Genomic DNA, 21,284 nt, shown 5'->3' with positions numbered 1-21,284 from the left:
TCAAAAGTAAGATTATCAAGAAAATAGCCAATTAAATCTATTACCTTTCCATTAAGCGCTACTGTGCGTATATCAGGAGGCAGCAGTTGAACTCCTTTCCATTGTTCCAGGAAGAGAAAATCAGAAACGATAGTGACAGGAGACCCTGAGTCTACTGTAACTCTCACTATGGCCTGACCCATTTTTAAATCACAAACAGGATCAGAAGAACAAGAATCTTCTTGTCCATCTATCATGTCAACTGATAATAGAATCTTCCTGACAATTTGTTCTTCACCAACATTAGACACCTCCTCAGAATTTATAGTTTCAAGATACATTGTTTTTGTTTTGAATTTACACACTGCAGCAAAGTGTCCTATTTTTTTACAATTGGAGCATTGCTTTTTTAAAGCAGGACAAGAAGTTGAATTAGCCAGATGTAACTTTGAGCCACACCTAAAGCATGCAGGAGGTTTATCAGTTTTCTTCCATTCAATTTTAGAAGGTTTATCAGGTTGATTCACACTTTGAGATGTTTTTTGTGAAATCTTGTTTACTGATTCAACATGTGTAAATTTACTATTACCCAATTCTTTGGACGCAAAAGCAGATCTTTCAATCCCTCTTGCCAATTCTAATGTTTCTAAAAGTGAAGGATTCCGACAACATAAAACTCTTTCCAGAACCTTGTTACTAAAGCAATTTACCACAATTTGATCCCTAAGGTACTGTTCAATGGGACCCTCAAATTCGCAGGTTGCAGCTAACACCCTCATTTCAGATAAAAACGTATCAACTTTTTCATACTCTCTTTGCTTTCGAGTATAAAACTTGTGTCTTTCTACAATTATACTCGGCTCGTCCTTAAAATACTTTTCCAAACGTACAATAGCTTCAGTATATTCATTCCAGTCATCTGAAGGTGGTCTTACTATAGGAGGTTGATGGTTAAAAATTCTTTGACCCTCAGCACCCAAAGCACTATATAACATTGCATTTTTCCTGACAGGAGAAAATTTCACAGCATCAATAGCAACAACATAACTATTAAAAGCTTTAAACCATTGAGTCCACTTAATTTTTGGAGTACCTGGTTCAGGGAGAAATGGTGATGGAAGGACTGCAGTTTGTTGAGCCATTATGACACTTGAAAATTCTTAAGGAATAGATGGAATAAATTAAAAGAAAAATAAGAAAGTAAAACACGTATAAATATGTAAAGGAAAGATAAAATAAAAAACAGATGCTATATGTCAGAAATATAGGGGTAAATGTAAAGTCAAGAGTAAAATAAAGCTGTGTGCATCAGCGTAGATGAAGCACAAAAATGTAAAAAAAAATCAATTTCCAGCTGTGTGTATCAGCGTAAATGATACACATATTTTAAAATGAAGTCTCAAATCTGTGTGCATCAGCGAAGAAAAACGCGTTATACTTTTCAATTTCCAGCTGTGTGTATCAGCGTAATGGATACACAGATGAAGTCTCAAAGCTGTGTGTATCAGCGAAGGAAAACGCGTTATACTTTCACAAATTAACAATAAATACCTCCTAGCTGTGTGTACCAGCGTTGATTTCTTAGAATTAAATCGGAGAATGATACACAAAGATGTTTCCGTGTTGCTTGGTTACCCAAAATGGCCGCCACGTTGTTTAACGTCCCGTGATGACATGGACTTTGACGTCTAAACGTGATGACGATTTCCGTCACTTCAAGGAATCCGGAATGAAGATCACAGGAATTCGAAGAGGCGTCAGTGAAGCGCAAAGAATGGCGATCTTTGAGAAACCATAATTCGAAGTGAGTTAGCAACTGTCAATTTGTTAATTTGAATACCGCAATCACAGAAACACTTTTAAAATTGTAAAATTAGAAGTCGGAAGTCTGTGAAAAAAAATCGGAATTCAAAAATAAAGGCACACAATATGACATCGTAAATGAAGTGGAAGAAAGTATGTAGAGTGGAAAGAAAAACAGTTCCAAAGTCAATCAGAGGCAAACAAAATAAATCTATGATTCTGCATCGAAGTAAAGAAAATGAATGAAGGTATATGCAGCGAAGCTCCCAATAGAGTTTAAGGAATATTTAAAATATCCAAAAGTTAAAACTTATCTTGATAATGGTAGAAGTAGATGGTATTCAGGGTGTTCAAAGTTGTATTCAAGGTGTTCAAGGTTGTATTCAGGGTGTTCAATGTTGTCCAGTAGAGTTCAAGAAGATAAATATCGAAAATCCATCAAAGATGATCAAAAAGGTCGTTCAGGAACACTGGAGGCTGACAAGATCTTTCTCAGAAAATAAATTGTCTTTCTTTGCGTGAGTTCAAGGGGTGCTGACTTGAGGACCTCGTCGCCAAATTATGTTGCATCCGAAAGATTACAAACAAGTAGATTAAACTTATAAAGAAGTTTATTCTTGAATCTCAAGTACAGCACTGGATCTATCAGAGTGTTCTTCCATCAAGCTTCAGTCTTCAACTGAAGGATCAGAAGCTCAACATTCTACCATTACCTAGCAACCCAAGCACTTGGATGAAGACAGTCTAAACGTGAACAGGTTACATACACAATAATGATGAAAACAAAAGATAAGAAAACATAGGATATAACAAGGGGTTAGTTTCTTTGTGTTATTATGGGACTAAACATTTCATTCCATGTTTTTCATATGAGAGTTGTTGGATTTATTTCTATGTTGTTTTAACCTTGTTATGATGATCATTCTTTTGTTTTTTTTCCTGAAAAATCAATAAAGCATTTGAAATAAAAAAAACAAAAAAGAATAACACTGCTGCAGGCATGCGGAGCAAGGCAAGCCCCTGAAGAAGTACACTCAAGTGCGCTATACGCATGTGTAGCAAGTAGCAAAGAGGAGCATCTGAAATAAATAGAGTAAAGGTGTGAGGTTTCATCAAATCTTTGTGTCAGCCAACCTGAAAGTGTGATCAAGGAAGACAATAGGCAGTGCTTCTCTTCACCATGCACAACAGAAATCTGCAGTCCCACCTTCATCCCCCACCAGATACGAAATGGCAGTGCTTCAGAATATTTAACCAACTGCCCCTTACGTTGTTCAGACAAACTATCAAGTCAATAATTTGAACTGACAAAAATATCAAGTTGGAAATATTGTGACACAGAAATATCGTGAGCAATTAAATCGTGGACAAGAATATCGATTTAAAGGTAAGTTTGGTTAAATATTAGCTTTTTAATATGGTTTGCAAATTAATAGTAGTTTTTAAATTTAATGTAATCATTTTTTGTTATTTTTCATACCGTAGCGGGGTATGGTGTTTATAGGGGAACAGGGTGGGAAGATAATTAATGAAAATAATTAATACATTTTTACATTATCATTAATGATTTAATTGATAATTATTTATGTTAATTGTATAATTAATATTTTTAGTTAAGTTTTATGTGCAGGTTGTGGGTTTTGTAGGGGTATAGGGTAAGAAGCATATTAATTGTAATCAATTAATACATATTTTTAAATCAATATCAATTATTTAATTGATATTTATGTTAATTGTATAATTAATATTTTTTACGTGTTAGTTGCAGGTTGTAGGTTTTGTATGGGCATAGGGTGGGAAGTAAATTTATCATAATTATTTAAAAGTTATTTATTATAAATAACTATTTAATTGATAATTAATTTTGTAAATTGTGTAATATATATTTTTGGGGGGTGCTTTGTGTTTTTTGCATGGGTAAAGGATGTGTAGAGAAATTATAATAATTCATAATTATTGTTAATTTTAAATGATAATTAATGATCTGAATGTGTAATAAAAATATTGTTTAGGTTATATTTGTGAGTTGTATTGGCAGGGGTAAAGGATGGGAAGTTAATTAAATATAATTTACTTATTCTTAGTTAATGAGTAATATTAATTGCTTAATTGATTACTAATTATGTAAATTCTTCAATTCATGTTTTTTTAAATGTATATATTAGGTGTTGGTTGTTTGTTTTGTATGGGTAAAGGGTAGAAAGGTAATTAAATGTAATTGTTTTATTAGTAGTCAATTAGTATTCACATTTTAATAGATATTAAATTATGTAAAATGTGTAAATTTTTTAAATTTAAATATACATTTTAGATGTGTGGTGTGTAGCTTGTAGAGGTATAGGGTAGAAAGTTATCTAAGTATTAACAACATTAAAAAGAGTAACACATGTTTTTTAATTGTAAATTATTATTGTATGTATTAATTGCGTTATGAGTTTTAATTGTAAATAATATTGTATCTATTGGTTGTTATTATTTAGACAATAGATTTTGGTATTTTGATTACAAAAAAAATATATTTTTATTAATTTATAATATGTAGTAAACATTATAATAAATATGTAATTTGCTAATTAAAAAATAGAAGTTTTGTATTTAAATATTTTTTGTTGTTATTTACTATAGTTTTGAAATTATTTATTTTACTTGACGTGCCATAGTCTGTTGCTAATGCTGCATAGATCCCAGTGGCATTAGTAAATTGTACCCCTCCGCAATCTAACATTGTCTCAACTGTAGCACTGACTGGAGTAGGAATAGTAAATTTTACCCCTCCGTAATCCATCACTTTCCCTACCGTTACATTCACTGGCGTGGGAATAGTAAATTTTACCCCTCCACAATCCAACACTGTGCTTACTGTAGTACTGAGTGGAGTGGGAATAGTGCATTTTACCCCTCCGTAATCCAACACTTTCCCTACTGTTGCATTGACTGCAGTGGGAATAGTAAATGTTATCCTTCGCAATCCAACACTTTCCCTAGTGTTGCATTGATTGTAGGGGCTGATTTCAATGTCGGTCGGAGTTGCCTCTGACCAACACCGTTTCAGTGTGTGAACCGCCCGACCATAGGTCAGCGGTTCTTCACACCTCATTACGATGCAGCCGCAGATGATGCGGTGGCAAATTTCCATTTCTCTATGGGAGCTTGAGCGAGAGGAGGAAACCACCCACAGTACATTGAGAAATTAGAGTTTGTGTAAATCCCTGCACCGTGTGGCAGGTACCTCACAGTGCCTGTCACACAGCGCAGGGATTTTCAGGGGGCACCATAGCTGGCCCCCAGGCCCCTAATTGGATGGGCAGGGGATAAGAGGGCCCTGTCTGGGGTCCCCAAAGTCTCTTTATGACAGCCTTTCCATGTCGGAAAGGTCAACATGGAAAGACTGTTGGAAACCGGCATCATAATCCCGACGGTGGAAACACCTTGTTTAATTTAAGGGATTATGAGGCCAACCGGCTCAAAGAACCGCGTCGGATTGACCAGTCAGTTTAAACTCTGACCTTCATCATTATAATATGGCGATTAAACTTTTTACCTACAATGTTGGTCGCGTAATGCGTCTTATGACGCGCTGCGTTAGCGCACCCGGAAGTGCTCCGGAGCGCGAACCGAGGCGCGAAGCGCAGCACCCCGGAAGCGATCCGGGGCGCGGCGCGGAGCGCGTAACGTAAGCGTAACAGGTCACGTGACTTGTTAATAAAACTTTTCATTGGTTCATTTCACTTTTGGTTTCCTAATGATGTAAGGCTAGGTCATGTGACCTAAAAATAACACTTTTCATTGGTTTAGAACTATTTTTTTCCCAAATGATGAAAGGCCCCACCCTTTTTCTCACTCTGACTTTCAACTTTGTGAGAGGAAGACTGTTAGAACCTGGGGTAGCCTGGCCTAGGGCAAGACATACAGTTCAGAGGCACAGTGTGAAGGTTGCAGACCACCCAACAGTAAAACCACGCAATGACACTCAAAAAGATAACGCTACACCAAAAATGTGGAAAAATAAGTACTGCTTTATAAAAATAATCTTTCTGTTCTTCGGTTTCAAATTATACAATTTAGGACATTTCAGTTCTTCTCAGAAATAACAATTATACCTTTTAAATTACTAAGCAAATTATCAATTGGCTTCTCAGAAATAACAATTATACCTTTTAAATTGCTAAGCAAATTATCAATTAGCTTCTTCAGTACATTACATTTAAATGTCTTGTCATCAGTATCACTACCTTCAGAGAGGCTAACTTATTCTCAGCATTTATCATTAACAATACATTTAATCAGATCCCAGCATTCCAGATTTGCAGATGTAGTCTCCTCTGATACGCTTTAACCTTAACTCTCTACCCACCTTCGTTCATAGAAGAATTATTTAGCCTCCCTCTACTCTAACTCCTGGCAGTTGAATTATCTACTAGGGTTATCATTAGAATTATTTGAATCAGATTAACAGTTTACATTTGTAAGTTCCCTCCACCTTCAATGTTATATTATAACCTGTTACTTCTCAGGACCAGAGGGACGCTCCCCAGCACCAGCCTGATCCTGATCTAGTCAGTCGGCAGTCTCTGCTCTTCTGAGAGACACTTCTCCACTTGTAACTTTTCCCCCTCCCTTCTCAATCCCTCCTTACTTCGTTTGGTGTGAGGGGGGGGGTCTGGGCTCTCCGGCCCGTGTCTCCGCCGATTTCAGGAGACAGGCCAAAGGCTTCCGATTCTTTCAAATCATCCCGGGGCCTCCTGACCTCCCTCCTCGCTAGTGCGGAGGCAAGGGATCAAATTACCTAGGTTCCACTGCTCGGGCAGAAGGGCTCGTAACAAATGGACCGCCCCGCTTCCTTTCTCCTTAGAGAAGCAGGGGTCCTTGCTGCAGACGTTTCCCGCTCTGATGCGGGGCCTCGATGCCCGGGGGCTGCTCCTCTCTGTTTCCCTCGCCGTCGGCTGTCTGGATTTTCCTCACCTCGGAAGGAGCGCAACACGCATGCGCGGGGAAGTAGCTACCCGCCTCCTGAGCCTGCTCTGCCGGCTCGGCGCCGGTAGCGGCTCTGCAGTGGGCCTGCTCGACCCTAGGCCCTTCCTGGGGATTAGCGGAACCAACGAGAATGCGCAGTAGCGCTGGTCACAGTCCCTGCGTCCCCTCTCACTCAGTCAGCGCTGCCTCAGGGGCGCATACGAGACCCCAGGGGGCCCGGCCCACGAAGGAACAAGGCAGCAATGGAAAGGCAATTAACCCTTTCACTCCACTTGGCAGGTCCAGACACCGGTAAGGGGTAGGGACAGAGATCTCCGCTTCAGGCAGGCCAAGAACCTGCGGTCACCACACAGATAGGAGGCAGAGCTGGCTTGTCACTTATAAATCTCCCAGCCCTTCATATACCTCACAGTTCTGCTAGTACTCAATACTGGACAGGGGCAAGTGAAATAATAGAGGGGGCACCCAGCTCAATTCTCAGCGCAGGGCCACTTGCAGCTCCTCAGCCCACTGGGATTAACCCCTTCACTTGACTGGAGGCGCCTTACTATCCAGGGTCAGCAGGATGAAACTAATACGGCTAGGACAACAGGCCTGGGGGGGGAAATACCTAGACAGAGGGCAACCCTTGTAGAGTAGACCACCCTTCAGGATCCTACCCCTACCAGACCTCAACCTTCACTCCAGCTGTTCCTCACTGACAGACAAAATGGCTGCCCCGCATACCGCCTTATATAGGCTGCCCTTCAGTGGTCTAGAATGGACCAGAAGGTTCTAGAACGCCCTATGCTAGGCTATGGCCAAGTTCTGAGTGTGACAGTTAGGGCAGTTGGAAGCCACCATTTTGTGTGGTTACAACTTTTCCTGTCAGAACAGGCCTCTGGGCCTGAGGTGAAAAACTATGAGGGACAAAAGAACACCTATCCCCTTGGCCAACACCTATAAAAACTAGTAGACACAAAAATTATTAAGGGTATGAGGGGCAAAAAGGGGACAAAATAAATTATAATTTGGAGGGACTACGCAAAAAAACCAGACAGGTCTAACACGCGTCCCCCCAGCTGAAAGTGGGGAGAACTACCCAACCCCTTGGGAGTCCTCATCACTAAGGCGGAAATACCTGGAGAGACCGTCTGCATTGGCGTGGTCCACTCCAGGCCGATGTTCCACCCGGAAGTCCATTCCCTGTAGGGAGATGGACCACCTCAACAGCTTGGGATTTTCCCCCTTCATTTGCATCAGCCAACGAAGGGGTCGGTGGTCAGTCTGAACCAGGAAGTGCGAGCCAAAGAGCTATGGCCGCAGCTTCTTCAGAGCCCACACCACCGCAAAGGCTTCCCTCTCAATCGCACTCCACTTCTGTTCCCGGGGAAGCAGTCTCCTGGATAAGAAGACTACAGGCTGATCCAGGCCCTCTTCATTTAGTTGCGATAACACTGCCCCAATGCCATGTTCTGATGCATCTGTTTGGACAATGAACTCCTTGGAGAAGTCTGGGGCCCTCAGGACCGGTGCTACACACATTGCCTGCTTCAACTTTTCAAAGGCTTGCTGATAAGCCTTCGTCCAAACTACCCGTCGAGGTTGTTTCTTGGAGGTGAGCTCCGTGAGGGGCGCTACAATAGTGCCATACCCCTTCACAAAGCGACGGTAGTAACCTGTGAGGCCCAGGAAAGCTCGGACCTCAGTCTGTGTCTTGGGGGGTTCCCAGGCCATGATTGCCTCAATCTTTGCCTGCAGGGGCTGCACTGACCCCCTACCCACCAAGTGTCCAAGGTACACAACCGACCCCTGCCCAATCTGGCATTTGCTGGCCTTGATTGTCAATCCAGCCTTTTTCAGGGCCTGGAGAACTGCTTGCAAATGTTGCAAATGGTCCTCCCAACTGCTACTGAAGACAGCAATGTCATCCAGGTAGGCAGCAGAGAAACTCTCCATTCCAGAGAGGACCTGGTTCACCAGCTGCTGAAATGTGGCAGGGGCGTTCTTGAGCCCAAAGGGCATCACACAAAACTGGAAGTGTCCCTCAGGCGTGGAGAAGGCTGACCTTTCCTTTGCTCCATCTGTCAAGGAGATCTGCCAGTACCCTGAAGTGAGGTCAAAGGTACTTAGGTATTGGGCAGCTCCTAGCCGGTCAATTAACTCATCCGCCCTAGGGATCGGATGAGCATCAGTCTTTGTAACTGAGTTCAGTCCTCGGTAATCCACACAGAACCTCAGTTCTGGTGTGGTGCCTGGTGGGGCGGCTTTTGGCACTAGCACCACCGGACTGGACCAAGGGCTGTTGGAAGGTTCTATCACTCCTAGCTCCAGCATCTTGGCAACCTCGCCATGGATGCTAGCCTTCGCCTTGTCTGACAGCCTGTAGGTCTTTGACTTCACTGGGGGGCTGTCTCCTGTGTCCACATCATGGGTACACAGGTGGGTTCTTCCCGGGACGAGGGAGAACAGCGAAGAGTACTGCTCCAATACCTGGCGGCAATCCTCTCGTTGCTCAGGAGTTAGGGATGGGGAGAGAATCACTCCCTCCACCAACCCATCCTTCTCTTGGGATGAAAAGAGATCCGGGAGAGGCTCGCTTTCTGCTTCCTCGGCACCATCGGTCACCAACATCAGGATGACCTCTGGCCTCTCATGGTGGGGTTTGAGGTGATTGGCGTGCAGCACCCGTAGGGGCTGTCGTGGGGTCTTAAGATCCACCAAGTAAGTGGCCTTACCCTTCTTTTCCAACACCTCAAATGGGCCTGTCCAACGATCTTGAAGGGCACTTAGCTCTCCAGGTTCCATCACCCATACCTTTTTGGCCAGGCTCCAACTCCACTGGGTGAGCATTTTGGTCGTACCATTCCTTCATTACTGCCTGGCTGGCCTCCAAGTTGTCAGAAGCCTGCTTCCACAACTTGGCCATCTGGCTTCTGAAGGCCAGCATGTAGCTCACCACATCCTGAGGAGGTTTTCTGGGATTCAATTTATTTATTATGTTTTGGCTCTCGACGAGGGCCACATAAAACTCAAATAAGATTACATTACAAGCGAGAGATTCAAACAATATACAAAAACTAAGAATAACAAAAGTGCGTCCATTGACAAATACAAAGAAATAAACAATGTCAATTCTCACTGGAACATCTAATAAATGGATAAAAAACCCTTAAAATACTTAAAAATATGAAAACAGAACATTTCATTTGGGGGACAGTACAAATAATGGAGAAAAGTGTTCACATTAAAAATACCAAGTTGGAAACATATTGGTTTTAACCATTTAAGCCGCAATTGAAGAAGAGCCGGGCAAACCAGCAACACGTGCATACAATTCTGAGTATTTAAATTACAGAAGTTGCACAAAGGAGAGGTTCCATGCCATTTAGACAGAAGGAGATTTAATGGCAAAAGATCATAACGTAAAAGAAACCAAAATCTACGCACCCCGTGTGGCAAATTCCATATGGCGTAAGGTTGGGCCAACTTAATAGCATAAGAATTAAGGAGGAGATCACAACCCTTTTTTCCTTGTATTGAATTCTTATCAGTTTGAAAACTCAATTCCCACGATGCCTGTTTTAACAAGAATTTTAGGTGGGAGGGCGAATGAAGAAACAGCCCACTTTCATCTAGCTTTAAAAGAGACACTGCCCATCTAAAATTCTTTACTAAGCGTGAGAACTCTTTAAAGTTGCCCAATAATTCCTTTTTGAGGAGAGCTCTCAGTGTCCCTGACTCTGCTCTTCCCAAGCAGGCCACCCATCTCACCAGGGCACATAGTCCCTGGACCCAACTGCTCCTGAGGCCGAGATCAAGCCTACATGCGGCCACGGAGCAAGCTGTGTTCAGAGTGGATAGGGATCTTAAGAGCCTCCCCTCTATTCTATGGCAGAAAACCCAATGTTTCAAGTCTATGAGTTCAATGCCATATAATAGCGTGGCTGGAATCTTAGCCCTATATACCTCTAACAGACAGGCAAAATGCCTCTTTCCGGTGGAAAGATAAAGGGAATTTAGACCTTTGCCGTGTGCTAGGGCTTTACGGGAGCTATGCTCAATGTGGGGTTTCTCGCTCAGATTAGCCGTTACAATTTTACCCAAAAAGGTATAGGATTTCACAACCTCTAATTTCTGATCTCCAATATACCAGCCAAAATTTTCAGAGCGGCACTTCTTTTTCCCCGCAATACACATAATTTTGCTTTTAGAGATGTTAATCTTCATATAATGAGAATCAGCAAAGGCATGTAAAGCTTGTAGCCGATTGGCAAGACCTTTCGGAGTCAGATCTAAGACAAGAATGTCATCTGCATACATCAGACAAGAGATAGGGGATCCCCCAACCACCGGGGCTATCCCATCACTAACAGTCAAAATCCCCGGGAGATCTACAGTGTATAAGGAAAACAATAGTGGGGCCAAAAGACAACCCTGTTTGAGGCCATTTGCAGATGGAATTCTATGCGAGAGCCCCCTTTCACCACCTTGGAGGATACTACACCACGTATCCGTATGGAGGGCACGCAACAGGTCCAAAAGATAAGATGGTAAACCCATGGCAGCTAGCTTTCTCCACAGCATTCCACGATCAACTCTATCGAAAGCCGTGGAGAAGTGAATGAACGCCGCGAACACCACCCCCCCCTCTCACACGAGTGTATTTATCGGCAATCAAATCGAGAGTGGAGAGATTATCTAGAGTACTATGCCCCCTGCGGAAACCCGTTTGTTCAAGCGGTAAAATATTATTCTCCTCGATCCAGGTGTCGACTAAATTTAAAATACACTTAGCGAACACCTTTCCAACTGAGTCGAGGAGAGCAATCAAACGGTAATTCATAGGATTATCCCTAGCACCCTTCTTAAGAATAGGGACCAGTATACTTCCCCTCCACGAGGCAGGGACACTTTTTGTGTCTGTTTTCTCTGACGGATAAATAGCCGGAGTCTCAGCTATTACATACGGGTCACTATCGGTTGAAGATGTTATATTCCCTGAGTACAGCTCCTGGATGTAAGAGGACCATACTTCTTCAGGGATAGGGATAGGGATAGGGTTCGCTCTAGTACCACATCCCTTCCCAACTATAGACCAAAATTCTCTCGATTTGCCATATGTAACCGCTTCCCTCAGATTTATCCATACTGAGTCTTCCTTCTCCTTTTTGAATCTCGCTTTTAATCTGGTTCTCCTTCTTTTTAATCGTGAAATTTCCTTAGCTAGGTCATCAGATCTACCAAGAAATTGGTCACGCACTAATTTGTTTATTTCCCTATTCAAGGTGCGTAATGCACAAGGGATAAAGACCTTTTTCCTAGAGCAAGATACCTTTTTTACATTTTCAATGACCCTTTTCATAAATCTTTCGAAGTTGTCAATTTCGGAGCCATACCAGTCACCAAGTTCTTGTATAGTGTTGCATAAAATATCATGCAGACTTGTAATGGCGGCAGGGTTCCAGAAACATCTGCCTGAAGAGCCATGAAAAGTGACATTGTTGCTATTAAGTGACCATGACTCAGCAAGCGGGGGATTTAAAGAAAGAGTTATGGTGATTATGCTATGATCACTCAAAGCAGATGGAGCAATCTCAATATCCTGAATAAGTGAGATAATATCATAGTCTGAAATCACATAGTCAAGAATTGAGACGCTAAAAGGGGATCTATGAGTAAATTTCGCCGGCACATCAGAGGGAAATCTTCCATTTACAATAATCCCCTCAATCGCTGATAATTCCTGCAATAAAATCTTCCCTCTTTTATTAGTTATTATTTTATCTGGAAAGATAGATTGAGGAATAGCATATGCCTCTTCTTTGGGCTTATTTCTAAATAGGTTTAAACTGGCATTAGATATTTTACAGTTTAAATCTCCAACTAAGATAATTTCGGGTGGAGTTGGCACATTTTTAATCTGTCCGATATACTGAAATACCTGTTTCAATAAAAAGTTAAAACTCTCTTCGGGAGGGATATACACATTGATAATTACAATAGGAGACTTAATTGCAGAACTAGATGGATTTGCAATTGTTATGGCTTGAAAGAGATTACTAGAGTCAATGTAGTGCGAAAATCTCCAATCCATTTTGTTAGATAATAAACAAGCAATTCCCCCTTTGGCATGACCTTTCCTGGAAGGAGCAGCCGGCGCTTCCATTACATAGTAATCTTTTGCTACATGTATATTATTAGCACACCATGTTTCTTGGATACAGATTACATTAGCACCTAACGAGAATAGGAAGTCAAATTTCTCTGGCCTATTGTGTAATCCGGCTGCATTCCAGGAAATAATTTTCAATTGATTGTTAAAGATGATGGAATAGTTTGGAGTTATCTACACTCTTGGTAGACAGGGCACTAGGCAACCAATCCCACCTATAATTATCCTCTGTTGCCAGAGAGTTCTGACTTGGTGGAAGGGGCGCTGCCTGTGATACCAACCGTTTTCCCTTGGAGACCCGGATCTTTAGATCTGTAAAAGGAAAGGATACCCCATCTTGTCCATCGCCCTTACAGGTTAGCTTGTGGGGTGGCAAGAGGTTGCCAGAGCAGAGAATAGGCAAAACATCAATACCTCTACATTGGAAATTCTCCGCTTGCTGTAATATCAAATTTACAATTATTTTAGAATAAAATTTGACCCTTATACTTGATACAATGTCTCCACCTAACAAAGTAACCAACTCAATATCACTTGATTGAATTAGCTGGAGGCTTTCCAAATCCCTAAAACATTTCAGCAACCAAGATCTATTTAAGGGCAAATTTACATCAAATAATGGTAGAAAGTCCAGAACCAAAGTATCCACATAAGAGGTAGGAGATTTAGCATAGGAAGGAAGAGAGGGACATACATCAACCCTATCCACGGGAGCAAAGGCAGACGCCAAAGGATTAAGAGCCCCCTGTTCCATCGGCACAATAGCTCTAGTCTCTATCAAAGGATGGGCCATCTGGCCGTGCACAACGTTCTGGAATAGCTCTTCCACATTCACAGGTTGAGTGTCACAACAAGACACTGGAGGGCAGAGCTCCTCTTCGGTCGTTTTTGTGGTCACCAGATTCAAGTCAGCAACTTTATCTTCATTTTCTGTTAAGGAAATTGAATTTTGGAAACAAATCCGCCTTTGCCTTTTCTTCTTATATTTGCGCACAGGTTTCCTTTTTTTTCCTTTGTTCTTTTTGTAGTGTCTAGATCTTTCTTTTATTTCTTGAGCGTCATCTTGTTGCCCTTTTTTTTCCGGGAGAAAAATAGGGAAGAATTCCTGTACTACTTTGCAATCTGGAGAGGACGGATTTTCCTCTTCTATTTCCAAGATAGAGTTCTTTATGCAGTTGGACGCTGCGAGCCCCACCTGGGCCGAGAGGGGTTTTTCTTGTGCTAATGCTAAGGGCATACTACCAGATATCACTGTTGGAGCCTTTGCATTCTCTGTTGTCATGCATTTATTAGCCACAGTTGATGGAACACTCCTCATTTCCGGAGCCTTTTGCAGCATTGAAGACAATATTTTGGTGACAGAGTCCAGAATACAATCAGAACTGCCCACAAATTTACCCAAAAGGCAAAGTATAGAAGACAGCAAATGTTCCAGGGCAATCAGCGATTCAGATATAGGTTTTTCACGCACAGTACCAGAGGGGCAAATTCCAGATAGGTTGAGATCCGGATTCAAAGAAGCATTTAATAGCTCAGACATATCCTGCACATTTATTGAAGGAGTGCTACTATACAGCAATAACCCAGATGCAGTGGCGCCCACTGGCGGCTTGTTAGCATCTGAGGGATTCACACAACCTAAGTTCATATAGCGACCACACAGTTCAAGGTCGATGGAAGACAGGGAAAGCTCTCCACCCGGCCTGACATACATTGTCGGAGCATGTGGCGCGGGAGAATTTATAATTTGTTTTTCTTCCGAGGTGTATACTTCAGAATCAGAAACACCATCACCCTCAAGAAGTGCATGGCTGAACTTCTCCGAGGATTCAATTTGAGGGGGGTCTAAGATCGATAAAAGAGCCGGCACACCAGCCATTTGGGCAGGAGTCATAGATTCCCCAGATAGGGAAACATCTTTTTCACCAGTAGGTACAGCCTTATCCATAGATTTATCCCACAGATCAAAAAGCTGGCATTGACCCTTTAATAGTGGATTGATGACAGATTTATTTCTTAGTGGGTTGGATTTAGTTTTAGCACAGGACCTCCCCCCCACTAGTCTCCCAGAGCGAAGTTTTTTAGTCATCCTTGCAATAAGTTTCCCAGATGGAGCAAAAATTTAAAGTGTATGTCCAAATTAAAAATTAAATCCAATATGCAGAGGGTTAAAGTGAGAAGACGAGTGGGCAAAAGCCCACTAGTAGATGTCAATGGGGCACCAGACAGGTACGGTACAATTGCTACACAGAGAGATACCTCGTGTACAATATAACCAGGGGATTTATACACCAAAATAGAAATAACCGGGCCCAGCCCAGCCTACCTCAGCCACTGAGGGCCACAGAGGGCCCGCCCTTTGCCCGGGCTTAGCCCCGGGCATCCCGCACGTGACCCGCGTTGCGGGAATCTGCAGTTCCTAATGAGGAGGTGAGGTGGTTGGGGGCGGGGCAGGCAGGGAGAGCGTCCAGGTGCAGGTGATGGCAACACAGGGACTCCTGGGAAATGGAGTCCCTGTCCCTCACCTGGCGCTCGCAGCCCTGAAGGAGTGTTCCTCTCCCGCCCTCAGGAACAGCAAATATCACCGACGACGATCCTTTTCCTTAGTTGGACACCCCGCAGGGAGGGCGACGCGGGACCCGGGCAGCGGGTACCGCGAGGAGTTGATCTTCACCTTGCAGCAGCAAGCACGTTGCAGGGTTTACACAGTGGGCTCCCTGGACAGCAGTTCGCAGATATGGAGTAACACAGTTGTTCCTGGAAGGCAGCGCCTTTAGCTCGGCGGTCGGGGCGGGGCAGGCAGGGAGAGCGTCCAGGTGCAGGTGATGGCAACACAGGGACTCCTGGGAAATGGAGTCCCTGTCCCTCACCTGGCGCTCGCAGCCCTGAAGGAGTGTTACTCTCCCGCCCTCAGGAACAGCAAATATCACCGATGACGATCCTTTTCCTTAGTTGGACACCCCGCAGGGAGGGCGACGCGGGACCCGGGCAGCGGGTACCGCGAGGAGTTGATCTTCACCTTGCAGCAGCAAGCACGTTGCAGGGTTTACACAGTGGGCTCCCTGGACAGCAGTTCGCAGATATGGAGTAACACAGTTGTTCCTGGAAGGCAGCGCCTTTAGCTCGGCGGTCGGGGGCGGGGCAGGCAGGGAGAGCGTCCAGGTGCAGGTGATGGCAACACAGGGACTCCTGGGAAATGGAGTCCCTGTCCCTCACCTGGCGCTCGCAGCCCTGAAGGAGTGTTCCTCTCCCGCCCTCAGGAACAGCAAATATCACCGACGACGATCCTTTTCCTTAGTTGGACACCCCGCAGGGAGGGCGACGCGGGACCCGGGCAGCGGGTACCGCGAGGAGTTGATCTTCACCTTGCAGCAGCAAGCACGTTGCAGGGTTTACACAGTGGGCTCCCTGGACAGCAGTTCGCAGATATGGAGTATCTTTTCCCATCCATCCTTCACCAGGCTGAGAGGCCCACGCACAGGGTGCCCATACAACAATTCAAAAGGGCTGAAGCCCACTCCCTTCTGCGGCACCTCTCTGTAAGAGAACAGCAAGCAAGGTAGGAGGACGTCCCATTTCCTCCGTAAGCTCTCCGGCAAACTTCTTATCATGCCCTTCAGGGTCTTATTAAACCTCTCAACCAGTCCATTTGACTGGGGGTGATAAGGAGTGGTGAACCGGTAGGTCACTCCACACTCCTTCCACATTGTCCGCATGTAAGCTGACAGGAAGTTGGTCCCCCTGTCGGACACAACTTCCTTGGGGAATCCTACACGGGTAAAGATTCCCATCAGGGCCCTAGCCACCACAGGTGCAGTAACAGTCCTCAGAGGGATGGCCTCTGGGTACCGTGTGGCATGATCCACCAGAACCAGGATAAACCTGTGACCAGCTGTTGTTGGTGGATCCAATGGCCCTACAATGTCGATGCCCACCCTTTCAAAGGGGGTGCTAACGACTGGAAGTGGTTCCAGGGGAGCCTTTAGCTTCACCCCTGTTTTCCCACTGGCCTGGCAGGATACACATGTCCGACAGTATGTGTTGGACGCCACTTTCATCTGAGGCCAGTAAAAGTGGAGGACAAGCCGTGCAAAGGTCTTGTCCTGGCCTAAGTGTCCTGCCAGTGGTATTGCATGAGCCAATTCCAGCAGAAAGGCTCGGTATTGCTGCGGGACCACCAAGGCCCTTGATGAGCCAGGTAGGGGTACCTTGGGTTCACTGTAGAGGAGTCCATCCTCCCAGTAAATATGGTGGTGTCCCGTAGCATCACCTGCTGCCTGGGCTTCAGCCTGACGCCTCAGTCCCTCAAGGGTAGGGCACTCCCTCTGCCCCTTACAGAATTCCTCTCTGGTAGGTCCTCCCTCCACATGCCACTCAGCAGGGATGGGTAAATCCTCCAGAGAGTCTACTTCCCCCTCCATGGACTCCTGACCTACCACCGCAGGTGGCCGATCTGTCACATGGGGCGTGGAAGCCGAAGCAGGCTCTTCCTGTCTCCGGGTCTGTCCCTTTTTGGCAGCGGGTTGGGCCATTGTTCCAGGCTCCAACCCAGGCGAACTCCCTCTCCGGGCAGTCGCAGACCGTGTGCTTACACAGGCCCAGTCAGGTGTACCCAGCATCGCAGAATGCGTCCGGTATTCCACCTCTCTCCAAGTGTTGTGCTCCATGTCATTCCCCAACAGACAATCAACTGGCACGGCAGGGCTTACGGCAACTCGAAGTGAACCTGCAACCCCCTCCCACTCAAAGGGAACCTCAGCCACTGGATAGTGGCCCATTCTGCCGTCAGCCATCGCGGCGGGGTGGAGTACATTAGGAACAACCTGCTCTGGAGACACCAGTTGACTTCTCACCATAGTCATACTGGCTCCTGTATCTCTCAGAGCCTCCCCTCTTTGGCCATTGATGGTAACCCATTGCCCATACTTTGTAGTATTTGGGGGCACCTGGATCTTTGGAACCATCTCCCGCTCTCCCAGGGACACTAAGGTGACACACGCCCACTCACCCCCCTTATCTAAGGGCAACTCCTCCCCGAGCGCTACACTAGCTACTCCCGGTGACTTTCCTCCGGTGGGAGGGGGTGGTCTCTTTGGGCATCTGACATCTCCCTTATAATGTCCAACACCACCACATTCAAAACAGTGGAGAACCCTTGGCTGCTGGCTTTGGCCAGGATTAGGGTTTCTGGGCGGGTTTGCCCTAGGGGTGAAACCTGCTCCCTTACCTTGGAAATTATTTTGGGGACCTTTGGAGAACTCCTTCTTTTTATCTCCCCCCTCCTTCTTCTGGGGGGAGCCCTGTCCGGCTTTTTGAGAATCCCCTCCAGTCCCCTTTGAGGACACCCGGGTACTTGCCCAAGTGTCCGCCTCCTCTGCAAGCTTCCGGGGATCGGTCAGCTTGCTGTCCACCAGGTGTTGGCGCAACTCGGGAAAACATTTCTCGAGGAGGTGTTCTTTCAAAAATAGATTGTACAGCCCCTCATAATCTTTCACCTCGCTGCCCTTGACCCAACCCTCCAAAGCTTTCTTGGCGTAGTCTAAAAAGTCTACCCAATTCTGGGTACTCAGTTTGTGACTTCCCCTGAATTTCTGTCTGTACCTTTCAGGGGTAAGTCCAAACTTCTTCACCAGTGCCACCTTCATTGTAGGGTAGTGGGTTTGCTCATCCTGCTCCAGAGCCAACAAGATGTCTCTGCCAGCAGGGGGCATGTACTTATACAGCCCACCTCCCCAGTGAGTTTCTAAGATCCCGTGAGCCCTTAGAGAAACTTCGTAGGCGGCCAACCATTTGGCAATGTCATCGCCTGTGGTGTAACTGGCAATGACATCTTTGGGTAAATAGGGTCTGGGTTCCCTGGTGTTCATCTTATTTTCGCTGCCACCATTATCTGGATTGGGAGGCCTTTGTATTAAGGCTTGTAGGTCCATCTCTTTGATGGTTCGCTCATGGGCTAACCTCCTGTCCTCCCTTTCCATCTCCATCCTAGCTAATTCCAACTTCATTCTCCTCTCCTCCCTCCTATCTTCTAGCTCGGCGTCAGTTAAACCCCTGTCTGAGACGCTGCTGCTCGCCCTCGAAGGTATCCTGGGACCTGTCAGCAGATTCCCCCTTCCAGTTTGGTTCAACATTGCAATCTCAAGGACAGTGTCCCCGTCACTCTCTTCAGTATCTGGGTTTTCCACTAAATGAGCTTCCACCCATGCCCTTATGCTTGTCAGCAACTCGCCTTTCTTGGCACCTTTGTTAAAGAATACCCCTTGTTGCTGACACCATTCTCTGAGTTGGGCCACAGTATTGGATTCTAGCTCTTTAAAATTCAATTCCATCTTTCACTATGGAATAAAATTAACACACAGGAGAAAACCAAGAAGTGACCTGAGGTTAACCTCCACCCACCACCAGAAATAAATTTAGAAAAAACAAAATTCAAATTAGGAGGGCCGCAAGGAGAAAACTCCTGGTGTAGGTCAGTGTATTGCGTTGAATTACTAATGAGTAGCTGCAACCAAGTCAGAATCCCACCGCTAGGCACCAATCTGTTAGAACCTGGGGTAGCCTGGCCTAGGGCAAGACATACAGTTCAGAGGCACAGTGTGAAGGTTGCAGACCACCCAACACTAAAACCACGCAATGACACTCAAAAAGATAACGCTACACCAAAAATGTGGAAAAATAAGTACTGCCTTATAAAAATAATCTTTCTGTTCTTCGGTTTCAAATTATACAATTTAGGACATTTCAGTTCTTCTCAGAAATAACAATTATACCTTTTAAATTACTAAGCAAATTATCAATTGGCTTCTCAGAAATAACAATTATACCTTTTAAATTGCTAAGCAAATTATTAATTAGCTTCTTCAGTACATTACATTTAAATGTCTTGTCATCAGTATCACTACCTTCAGAGAGGCTAACTTATTCTCAGCATTTATCATTAACAATACATTTAATCAGATCCCAGCATTCCAGATTTGCAGATGTAGTCTCCTCTGATACGCTTTAACCTTAACTCTCTACCCACCTTCGTTCATAGAAGAATTATTTAGCCTCCCTCTACTCTAACTCCTGGCAGTTGAATTATCTACTAGGGTTATCATTAGAATTATTTGAATCAGATTAACAGTTTACATTTGTAAGTTCCCTCCACCTTCAATGTTATATTATAAACTGTTACTTCTCAGGACCAGAGGGACGCTCCCCAGCACCAGCCTGATCCTGATCTAGTCAGTCGGTAGTCTCTGCTCTTCTGAGAGACACTTCTCCACTTGTAACTTTTCCCCCTCCCTTCTCAATCCCTCCTTACTTCGTTTGGTGTGAGGGGGGGGGTCTGGGCTCTCCGGCCCGTGTCTCCGCCGATTTCAGGAGACAGGCCAAAGGCTTCCGATTCTTTCAAATGATCCCGGGGCCTCCTGACCTCCCTCCTCGCTAGTGCGGAGGCAAGGGATCAAATCACCTAGATTCCACTGCTCGGGCAGAAGGGCTCGTAACAAATGGACCGCCCCGCTTCCTTTCTCCTTAGAGAAGCAGGGGTCCTTGCTGCAGACGTTTCCCGCTCTGATGCGGGGCCTCGATGCCCGGCGGCTGCTCCTCTCTGTTTCCCTCGCCGTTGGCTGTCTGGATTTTCCTCACCTCGGAAGGAGCGCAACACGCATGCGCGGGGAAGTAGCGACCCGCCTCCTGAGCCTGCTCTGCCGGCTCGGCGCCAGTAGCGGCTCTGCAGTGGGCCTGCTCGACCCTAGGCCCTTCCTGGGGATTAGCGGAACCAACGAGAATGCGCAGTAGCGCTGGTCACAGTCCCTGCGTCCCCTCTCACTCAGTCAGCGCTGCCTCAGGGGCGCATACGAGACCCCAGGGGGCCCGGCCCACGAAGGAACAAGGCAGCAATGGAAAGGCAATTAACCCTTTCACTCCACTTGGCAGGTCCAGACACCGGTAAGGGGTAGGGACAGAGATCTCCGCTTCAGGCAGGCCAAGAACCTGCGGTCACCACACAGATAGGAGGCAGAGCTGGCTTGTCACTTATAAATCTCCCAGCCCTTCATATACCTCACAGTTCTGCTAGTACTCAATACTGGACAGGGGCAAGTGAAATAATAGAGGGGGCACCCAGCTCAATTCTCAGCGCAGGGCCACTTGCAGCTCCTCAGCCCACTGGGATTAACCCCTTCACTTGACTGGAGGCGCCTTACTGTCCAGGGTCAGCAGGATGAAACTAACACGGCTAGGACAACAGGCCTGGGGGGGAAAATACCTAGACAGAGGGCAACCCTTGTAGAGTAGACCACCCTTCAGGATCCTATCCCTACCAGACCTCAACCTTCACTCCAGCTGTTCCTCACTGACAGACAAAATGGCTGCCCCGCATTCCGCC

The sequence above is a fragment of the Lissotriton helveticus genome, chromosome 10 (assembly GCF_964261635.1).
Source record: "Lissotriton helveticus chromosome 10, aLisHel1.1, whole genome shotgun sequence".
NCBI classification, from domain to species: Eukaryota; Metazoa; Chordata; class Amphibia; order Caudata; family Salamandridae; genus Lissotriton; species Lissotriton helveticus.
This window is presented reverse-complemented; position numbering follows the sequence as displayed.